The sequence below is a fragment of the Microtus pennsylvanicus genome, chromosome 21, assembly GCF_037038515.1.
Source record: "Microtus pennsylvanicus isolate mMicPen1 chromosome 21, mMicPen1.hap1, whole genome shotgun sequence".
NCBI lineage: Eukaryota > Metazoa > Chordata > Mammalia > Rodentia > Cricetidae > Microtus > Microtus pennsylvanicus.
Genome location: NC_134599.1, coordinates 13700073 through 13709906, shown reverse-complemented (window position 1 = coordinate 13709906; position 9834 = coordinate 13700073). Strand labels below are relative to the sequence as shown.

The window sequence follows — 9834 nt, the reverse complement described above, 5'->3', positions numbered from 1 at the left end:
TCACCTATTAGTGGGCACCTCAGTTGATTCCATGCCTTGACCTTTTGTCAACTAAATATAATAGTCATGAGGGAGTTGATCTATGCTCCTGGCTTCAAGGACCACTTCAGGTAAATGATGTGGGTCATGGACCTGAATCTCTAGCTCAGTCCTCACTTGGGTCCACACTAACATATCCATCTTGCTCTCTGAAGGCAGTGGTCCACAGATGCTGACGCCTATTGGAATTGTCTGGGAGCTTGCTGGGTCCTGCTCCCAGGATTCTTCATTCAACCCCTGAGATGGAACCCAAGGACATGCTTTTCTGACTGAAGCGTGGGTGATGCTGATGGTTCTCTGGGACCAGAATTTGAGAACTAGTAGACTTTTAGACACCTCCCAGGGCAGTAACCATCCTTGTCACCTCCTGCGTCTTTTACCTTTAGTCCTTCCTGCCAATAGCATATGCCTACTTCCTACAGCAACAACAGAGCATTGTCACTATCCCCAGAAGTCACCTTGTAACCTATTGCCATAGATACGCATTTACCAAACTGATCAGAAATCATAGAACAGCTTTACAGTATTGTGTTTATTTACATCACCTGACTTCCTCATCCACATTGCTGTTATCTTGTGATACTTGCTGATCCCACTCTCAAATGGCCCGAGTTTCTTGTAAGGCATGCCTGCTCTCTCCACACCAGCTCTGAGACCAGCAGCTTCCTCGGTGCCTATGTGTGTTTTTAACTCATCCTTATAAGCAAGCCTCAGAAAGGGCTATATGTCACCTCTTTTGGCAACCATGAGCACATTCCCCAGACAGTTTTTCCCCCATCTTTTTCTTGGTATAACCAGGATGGTATCAGCTTGCTCATTTGAAATGAAAACTTGACCCTCTCCTTAACTTACAAAAGAAAAATCAGCAACCAGATTCTCAAATGCCACCTGTATTAATTACTATTTCATAGCTAGGGCAAAACTATCCCATGTAAAACAGCTTAGAATTAGAAGGTTTTGTTTCTTGTGCCCAGGCAGAGTTTCATGGCAACAGGGCATGAAGTGAGATCTTTTGGGGTGGGAAGATCCACCATTAGTCTGGGCCACCCCTAGTAGAAGTCTTTATAAAGGACTTCAAAGCTTTCTCTTTCTGCCTGCTTGCTGACAAGGTCATTCCTTCGCTGGCATTCGAGCCTGGCACTTCCTCAGGATTCCAGCATAGACTAAAGACCAGCTAAGACATCTAGCCTCATGGACTGAACAACTACTGAATTCGAGAGCTTTCCATTGGAAGACCGTCATTGCTGGACTATCTGGACAACAACCTGTGAGCCTAACAATAATTAAATTCTTCTTGAGAACCTGAGGGGTACATCAATAATCTGGAAAACAGCAAGACAGTGGTAAGTTAAGTTGCATTTATTTCAGTCCGTTTATGTTGCTGCACCAGAATTCCTGAGGGTGGGTCTCTACAGAGAAAGTGATCTCTCCGTCTCAAGAGTCTCAAAAGCTTCAAATTTCAGAACTGTTACATCTGGTCAGTTTCTGATAAAGAGATCGTGTGGCCTTCAGTTCACAGAAATTGGAAGAGCAAGTAGGTGTGTGTAGGAAGAAAGAACAAGGAGTCAAAGGCCAAGACAGCTGGACCCACAAGAAAATTACGTCCTATGACAGCAGACACCTTGCATCAGAATACACCTGCCAACAATGCTTCCTTGAAGATCATGTTCCCACACATAAACTCCAGGGAATGGGTTCAAACCACGGTAACACTGAAACTACAAGTCCATATTCTACAAATCACCGGAAAGAGTGTAAGTAGACATCAAACAAAGGTAAGTGCACACATTACAAAACCACTGTTCTTGTTATTTGTGTGGATATGTAGATGAATGTTGTGTGTGTGTGGTGTATGTATGTTAGTGTGTGTGTATGTGGAGGAGAAGAGGTCCACATGAGCACAGAGCAAGCACTCTTACCTACTGAGTCATCTTTAAATATTTATTTTTTTAATTTTTGAAGATATATTTAATAGTGTTTCAAAAAGCATTTCTATATTCTGATTGTTCAAAAGCAAAGTTAAATTATAATATGTTTGCCATAAAACTACTCTAGCCAACCAGCCCTGCTACTATAGGTCACTGCTGAATTTCAAAGTTGATTAGAATCAACTAAGGCAGGGTGAGCAAAACAGAACTATATTCTTACGTTGACTTCACATTTTGATATATAGTTTACTATGAATTTTTGCATTAATTTTGATTAATTTTAACTTGACCAATCTTTTGAAAAATAATGAAAATATCTAACAAAATAGTAACAGCACACACATTTTTATTGATATATAAGCTGTGTGAGCTCTGATGGACAAAGCACAGATATGAAAACCAACAAAAGGGCTTCCACACCCAAGATCCGTTACCATCTACGCAGCTCGGAATTCGTGCCTCCGTCTACGCCGTACACCATTGTCTACTTCCCAGTTCGAGGGTGCTGTGAGGCCATGCGCATACTACTGGCTAACCAGGATCAGAGCTGGAAGGAGGAGGTGGTGTCCAAGGACACTTGGATGAAAGGTTTGCTCAAGTCCACCTGTCTGTATGGGTAGCTCCCCAAGTTTCAGGATGGAGACCTTACCCTGTACCAATCTAATGCCATCTTGAGGCACTTGGGCCGATCCCTTGGGCTTTATGGAAAAGATCAGAAGGAGGCTGCCCTGGTGGATATGGTGAATGACGGGGTAGAAGACCTTCGCCTGAAATACATCACCCTCATCTACACCAAATATGAGGAAGGGAAGGATGACTATGTGAAGGCCCTGCCTGGACACCTGAAACCTTTCGAGACCCTGCTGTCCCAGAACCAAGGAGGCAAAGCCTTCATCGTGGGTGACCAGATCTCCTTCGCCAATTACAACTTGCTAGATCTGCTGCTGATCCACCAGGTCCTGGCCCCTGGCTGCCTGGACAACTTCCCCCAGCTCAGTGCCTATGTGGCACACCTCAGTGCCCGGCCCAAGATCAAGGCCTTCCTGTCCTCCCCTGACCATTTGAACCATCCCATCAATGGCAACGGCAAGCAGTAATGTAGGGAGAGACCGGAGCTGCCTGTCCTCCTTTCCCCAGCACTAATAAAGTTTGTAAGACAGAAAAAAAAAAAAAAAGAAAACCAACAAAAGGAAAGTTGAGAAATGCAAGTATAGGGGAAAAAAAAAACAAAAGATCAAACGAGCAGAATATTTCCAATGGCAAAACAGATTTTAGTACTTTTATATTTTTCATTATTTCTTTTAAAGCCTTATTCTCCATCAAGGAGATAAAGAGATGCAAAGCAATCCACAAACGAACATAGACGAAAGATAAGGAAATTTAAGGGTATCAATTAGTTTCTCTCTGTTAAAATAAAAGTAGTTCTCTTGGCCTCGAAAGGCCCTGGACAACCTCCAAGAAATACATTAATGCTTGAGCTTCTGTACAGCCTAATGCTGCCCAGGTGGAATGATGCCCTTTTCAGGACCCTGGCCTCCAGCATGGCCACCTTCACCCAGCTGACCTAGCTAGTTCCTCTTAAGGCAGCACCTCGGGGTGGATTCTCTTGGACCCCTCAATGAGAGGAACCATGATGATGTCCTCGCAAGCTAAACATGTTCTGGGCTTTGGAAAAGGTGAGCCTGTAGCTTACCCTACAGACTGCAGGCCCCACGGAGATGGTGGCTGTGCTGCACAGCATTTGAACTCGCTGCGGTGAAGCTCCTGCCATGTGATAAGTTATTCATTGCTGACTGATGCCAGAGAGAGTCTCATCGCAGTTTTTCATGCTTTCTCTTCTATTTCTACATCTCTGAGAAGTATCATTATAGCAACGTCAGCATCAGATTATAGCTGACAGATCAAATGACCTCCGTGAGTTTTTTTTAAACGATTCTTTTTGGAAACTGCCATAGTTAGAGTCAGCTTGTCCAGTCAAAGCCAAGCAAACAGAAAGGACAGTGGGCACTGTGAATGCGATGGCATTGTGGGTCTATCCTCATCTGGGAATGGACCCTGTCATCTGCCTTTGTTGTTTACTATCCTGCTGGCCAGGAGGCCTTCTCCCCTATTGTGGTAGTCGGCCCCAGGGCGTATGTGTGGCACCCTGTTACCTGACATAATTTAGAGGTTTTCGTTAGTCTCAAGATAGTGAAGTAGACCCAAGGTGTCCAGCAACCATCTCTTCCCACACAGCATGCAAAAACGGCACAGAAGGCATAGGCTGGGGAAGTGTCATCTCAAGAGAGCCCTCACCTTCACATTTTGCTTAGAGAGTTTCTTCATGGCTGCCTATCCTAGTAATATCCTGTTTCTCACCTCACACAATTGTTCATCTCATTCACATGTCAAAACAATACTAGCACTGGAGTCCAAGCGTGGCCTCTAACAGTCTATATGTAGCCATCAGAGGAAGCTGGCACGTTCCACCTTTACCACCTGAAGTCTGGTTTCCAGAGAGCTACAGCGGTTCTGAGGTCTGAAGGCAGGCATGCTGTCTTAATAATGGAGATTCTGTAACTCAATTAGCCTGGGAGAAAAGCAATAAAGGAGAGGCAGCTGTCTGGCAAGCCTGAGCATCCTGCCTTAGGACGCTTCCCGTAATGAAAGCAGGGAAGGGGAAGGTAGCAGAGTTTGATGGTTCTCTGCTTCTTTCCTGTCTACCACTCATTTGATTCTCATATAAAATATCTCAATCGTCAATAGCATCAGGCTCCATCACTCTACCCCGCCTTGAGTCCTTCAGAAGAATTACACGCCACCGTGAACTTTCCCCAAGGTTTAGTTTCCAAAACCAGCATTTGGAGTCACAATTGCTTATAAGTAAAATTATCCTGGAAAAATCAAAATGACCCTGAAAGATAGCATACAGATGTAATATCTGAACAAGAAACTGGGAAGCCACTTTTTCCTGTAGGAATGAAACGGGTGGATGCTTCCTGCACTGAGTACCCAATAAGGAGTTAGATTGGATGTGAGAACTCCACCACATGAATACATTGGGTGTGCCTGTGTGCGTGTGTGTGCGTGTGTGTGTGTGTGTGTATTCAGAACCTGTGCAGCATTGAATTAAAGTTACATTTTACATGGCAACTGAGCATATGATATGGTTCCACGGTATTTCTTTTTATGAATATTTTATTTTTCTTATTAGATCCATTCCCAATAGTTTATGGTTTCTGAGCCATTGTGAAGGAGCTGTTATTTGTTTTTCATTTCAATTTTTAGTAGTTACTGTTAGCAGATGGTAAAACTATTGATTCAGAAGTGCCTTGTGGTACTCGCGCAATTTAATAAATTCTGCTAGCTTTATTAATAACTTTGAAGCAGACCCTCTTGTGTTTTATAGGTACACAGCGGCAATTGTCACCAGCAGCCAGTCAGAGGTCCTCTCCCGTTCCAACACTTAGACTGCTAGTTTTGTTTTTCTCACTGTGTACCATTCGCTTGAAACTTACCAGTGTTTCGACAATGGGTGACAATGGGAGACTCCTTGTTTTTGATCTGTCAGAAAATGCCTTACTCAGCCTCTTAATGTCAGAGCTACCACTCTTAGTTTGGGATAAGCTGTCTTCTCAATACTTGAGCACATCCCTTCCATGTCCTTAGTGGTACAAATCCAGTGTTCGTCTGAAATCATGAGTAGTCACTTCTCGTTTATGGCATATGTAGAGACAGCTAGACAGCATGTTCCAAGAACATACTGACTAAGTTAGGGTTACTGTCATTCTCTTGCCGTCTCAGAGAACAACCTCAGGTTATCTTTAATAATAAGAGATTGTTTTAGAGATACCCAAGACTCTAACGGAGCGTGGGCCTCACCAGTTAAGCCACATTCTTACTAGATTGTGATGGGAGGCTAGTGTCAAAAAGATCTGGACATGAAGTTCAAGTGTCTTGGGGTGCGAATTTATCTTAATCTCCTTCAAATTGCTGGTCTTCCTACAGTAAAATCTGAAGGTATAAGTTTAAACCACTCAGCACTTAGTAGAATCACACTGCAAACCAACAGAGCTGATAACCTCTTTCACCAAAGCCAAACATTTTCATGATATCCTTTGTAGGTGCTGCTTGTGTCTCTGAGCCGATTGGTTCTAATTACATTTGGGCAAAATAACACAGAATAGTAACCCTTCTGAGCAGCTGGCTTTCTGTTTTGTTTTAATATTGAACACAGCTGTTATTATACTTAATCTGGACATAAGCATTAGTACAGTTAGGCTCAAAATGAACATTGAATCCACAGTAGGGTCAAGCAACTGGAATATGACTCAAGAGACAATGTAAGACCCACGTGAACATGATCAAGGGGCATTTTGCCGCTGTAAAATAAAGCAGAGGGATCATAAGATACACCGCAGGAGGTAAATGTATCCTGTTTAGTGTGAGGAACAGTTTATTTTCTGGTGTCCAAGTGTGGTGCAATTTCAGCCACCATTAGAACCCTCAGAGGGGTTTTTGTGTCCTGATGCATTATATAATTTATACTAGTAAATCTAAAATATAAACTTAGTTCAGAATTGATCCCAGCCTTCTGGGACTCCTCTCCTCTATGGCCAGGGAAGAAACAGTATTTTTCAAATTGCCACAAAGGTTGCATTTTTCCTCTTCTGGAATGACCACAGCCCCAGTCACTCAAGTGCAGAAGAGCACAGGATGGGCACCAGGGACAAAATTGGGCTCCAGCTCCTCCTCTTTGGTCATATTACAACATGACGTCTCCACGGAATCTTCCAAACATGCTCTCAGTTTAAAAAAAAAGGCACAAAGAAAACCTCCAATTCTCTGAGATTAGAGGAGCCTTTCTTGGGCTTGGGCTAAGACCCTGCACCTCAGAAGTGCTCTTCTATGTTCTATGAAGGGAGTGGGTACAAGGGATTAAAAAACAGGTGCAACCCAAACCCCATCTGTAGCTGAAACTAAAGAACCTAAAAATATAGTCAATGTAACAAGTGTTGGGAAGGATGCAGGCGGCATGAACCGGCAGAGGAGGTGTTCTTGGGATAGGAGTCTATCTGTTCTCCTTTAGTTCTTGACTTTGCCCTAAACAGTCACAATGCCCATGGCTTTGTGTATGAGCTCTTTATCTCCAAAGAACTGCATAGGATTGATGACGTTCAAGTCCTTGGTCAGTTCATAGACAATAGAAATGCTGGTTGGCAAGTTCAACTCCATTATGGCCACTTCTGAGAGACCATCTAGATCAGTGGTTCTCAACCTGCGGGTCATGACCCCTTTGGCAAACCTCTATCTCCACAATTATTTACAGTATGATTCATGAGAGTAACAAGATAACAGTTATGAAGTAACAATGAACATAATTTTATGGTTGAAGCATCACCACAATGTGAAGAACTGAATTAAAGTGTCGAAGCATTGGGAAGTTTGAGAACCGCTGATGTAGGTGCTTGACGATGCCTGTAAGGCCGTTACCATGAGTTGCAAGACTCATTTCAGCTCCTTGATCCTGGGGTCAGTTTCTTCACTCCAGAAAGACAGGGCTCTGACAGTGTTGTCCTTCAGGTTCTCACAGAACACTAGCAGATCCTCAGTGAGGTCTGCATACCTTCGATCCTTACTGATGTTGCTGAAGACCACACAAACAGACTCCATCAATGTGATGGGAAGTTGTAGGAACGCCTCTCGATCTTTGCCTGTGTCTCATCATGCTTGGCAGCAGGTTCTGTCTTATCAAAGTCAGTCAGACCCCCCACCGTGCTGCTCACCAGGGTGCCAGGTCTTCGCCAATGACAGCTACACCGGCTCAATGGCATCCGTCACTGTCCAGAAGATTGGATGTCAAATTAACAGCCAGCATCTCCCAATGCCTGCACATAGTGCATTGCCTCCTCGTGCTATGCAGGATCAGGTCGTCATGGTAGCAGCTACTACAGCAAGTCACAAGGTTCCAGACCCTCTCACTGAACTGGATCAACACCAGCGTGGAGGTGACAACGGTAGCAGGTGAAGATGCAGCAGTGGCATGTAACGTGAACCACAAAGATGTGTGTGTGTGTGTGTGTGTGTGTGTGTGTGTGTGTGTGTGTGTGTGTATTTATTAAGGGGTACAATGGGGAAGCAGATTCATGGATACAGGACAAGGAAAACCAGTTGCAGAGTCATTCTGTCTGCCCAAGGGAGCTGGGAACTGGGAACACACTGCTTCAAGCCACCTGACCTTGTCTTCACCACTCAAGAAAGCATGTGATCTCTCTCTCTCTCCCTCTTTCTTTCTCTCTCTCTCTCTCTCTCTCTCTCTCTCTCTCTCTCTCTCCCTCTCCCTCTCCCTCCCCCTCTCTCTCTCCCTCTCCCTCTCTCCCTCCCTCTCCCTTCCTCTCTCCCTCTCTCTTTCCCTCTCCCTCTTATTTTAAGCAGTCACCTGCACAGACAAGAAACCATGCCCTAAGACTGGCACCCCAAGGCTATTGGTGGAATAAGATCCCATAACAGTGATACTGTTTGAACAATTAAAAGCCTGTGCATGCTAAATTTGGTGCTTCATTACAAAGGTAAGCATACTTATCAATGAGTCACATTGAATTCTGTGTGCTACATAAATATTTAAAATTTTAATAAACTAGATTTGGGTTTTTGGGGGGGTTTTGTTTTGTTTTGTTTTTCGAGACAGAGTTTCTCTGTAGCTTTGGAGCCTGTCCTGGAAGATATCTCTTTTAGACCAGGCTGGCCTCAAACTCACAGAGATCCGCCTACCTCTGCCTCCCGACTGCCAGGATTAGGATTAAAGCTGTGTGCCACCACCTCCTGGCCTAATAAACTAGATTTTTAAAAGAAAATACTATTTAATTTTCAGCAACTCATTGATAATGTGAAAATATTTATTCTCATAATGATGACTAGTCTTTATATTAAGACTTATCAGAACTTAAAACATGAAAATAATATGGAATTTTACCATGTAGATTGAATTCCCATATGTGAAAAAATAGTTTCTAAATGCTTTATTTATAAAATAAACACTTCCAACTTAATTAAAATGTACAATGATTGTCCTTTCTTTAGTGAGTTTAAACATATGCATGCATATTTAACAAATACTCAGTTTAAGGGCAATACCCCAGTTGCTATATTTGGTCTGTTTTCTTTTTCTAACAGCCATGTGCTTAGCTCCTTTGTATACAATATCTGCTTTGTTACTGTAAGAAGAATGTCAATGGAATCTATCGTATTAAACAGCAAAATGTTTAGCTTCTGTACAAAAATCAATCCTGTACGAGTCACAGTATCCGTGTTCTGCAAGTTTTTGTAATTATACTCTGTTTAAAGATTTCTCAGCCTCTTCCGTGCTCTCTCAGCCTCTCTGGGTGGTTTATCCCTTCTTGGTGGCAATCCGAGCAAGTCAATCATCAGCATGGCAAGCTGCTCTTGACTCTGCACCTTCAATCCCTACATGGAACATGTCAGGAGAACCACAGCCATTGGTCCATCTTAATCCCTAGTGGCCACCCCAAAGCCTAAGGAGGCAATCTGACGCCAGTCATGAAAACATTTCCCACAGAACAGTCACCAAGAGAAAAGAAACACTGCCAAATCAAGGAGTGCCTGGCTTCCCTGCCCAGGAAAACCATCCTGGTGCTCTTTCCTTTCCCCATCTCAAAGCACGTTTCACCAACCTTTCCTCAAACTTTTCCTAAGGTGGAGCAAGTAAGGCATGTTTCTCCATCACTAGTGACTAAGGCATGAGTATGCCATCCTTGTCTGTTCTATTATGGTGGTCATGAGTCGGGATGCTGGAGCCATGATGTTGGCTACTCCTGCAATCCTGACTGGCAGGAATCTGCTCAGGACTCTGAGCCAGAAGCATAGTTTG

The 9834-nt window shown here is 43.5% G+C and overlaps 1 pseudogene; it reads left to right on the top strand.

The window, feature by feature from the left end:
* The first annotated feature begins 2443 nt into the window (after nt 1–2443).
* Nucleotides 2444–3128, top strand: LOC142839238 (glutathione S-transferase P-like; annotated as a pseudogene).
* The last annotated feature ends 6706 nt before the right edge of the window (nt 3129–9834 follow it).